The 1,087-nt window shown below is 40.1% G+C and overlaps 1 pseudogene; it reads right to left on the bottom strand.

Moving 5' to 3' along the window:
- Nucleotides 1–1,087, bottom strand: part of LOC111140171 — a 50,305-nt pseudogene that overhangs the window by 46,313 nt on the left and 2,905 nt on the right.

The raw sequence follows: 1,087 nt of genomic DNA, 5'->3' as shown, positions 1-1,087 counted from the left end.
ACAGTCCTTAAAGGTTTTACCACCTTCTTCACATTTGTGTATTTTTTTCTCCAGTATGCATTCACAGATGTTGAGATAGTGTTGAGTGGCAGTCTAAGGTTTTACCACATTCCTTCAAAGTGTAAGCTCCCTTTCCCCTAGGAATTATCTTATTTATATTTAGGCTTGATGACTGGCTAAACATGGTCCCTGCTTTATTAGATCTGAATAGGTTTTTTCCCTCATGAATTCTCTGATGATCACCAACATTGGAGGACTGTTTATGAGCTTTCCCACATTCATTATATTTATGAGGACTGTCTCCCAAATGATGACCATTATGTACACTGAGCTTAGAGCCTGGATGAAAGCCTTCCCCACATTTATCACATTCATAATTATTCTCTGCAAACCTAGCCCTGACACATTTCTGAACACTGGAGCCCTGGTTCAACGTTTTCTCAGATTCAGTGCACTGAGCTATTCTGCCTTCAGTGGAAACCCTCTGGTCATTCTGGAGGATCGACTCCTCAGTGAAGCTCTTCTCTTATGGATCCCATGGAGCACTTTGTTCTTCATTTCTAAATCTCTGATGATCAGAAATATCTGATTGAAAAGTGAGGCCAACCTATCTTTCAAATGGCTCAAATCATTATTCTCAGCATGGACTAGGTTACTTTTTAGATGCTCCAAACGTTCTGTCCACAAATAGCTATGTTTGAATATTTGATTGGAGCTTGTGCTGACAGAAATACACTGCTCTGCAGAAACAGTTGACTTAAAAAGGAGGGTTTTCCGCTGTGGTTTATATCCTTCACCATTTGGGGCAGTGAGATTCTCATTAAGGACCATGGCTTTGGTTTGGGTGTATCGTCCAGGATTTCTCTGATGCCCGTCACTATCCCCATCACTGTTCCAGTCTGTACGTAAGTGTAAAATCTCAACAGCACTATGTTTGTATCTGTGCACTGATACTGTCTGGAAAGAATCTTCTATGCTCTGCTTTAGCAGGAAACTCTGGGTGTCATGTGAAGATATAGCTGAAAAATACCAAATAAAAGTAAAATCACTGTACTTACTACATTCAGAAGAATATACTGATGACTTC

This window comes from Enhydra lutris, unplaced genomic scaffold (assembly GCF_002288905.1).
Source record: "Enhydra lutris kenyoni isolate GAN:26980312 unplaced genomic scaffold, ASM228890v2 scaffoldscaffold211, whole genome shotgun sequence".
In the NCBI taxonomy this organism is placed as follows: domain Eukaryota; kingdom Metazoa; phylum Chordata; class Mammalia; order Carnivora; family Mustelidae; genus Enhydra; species Enhydra lutris.
The sequence above is the reverse complement of the archived record's forward strand: the minus strand, read 5'-3'. Positions and strand labels throughout refer to the sequence as shown.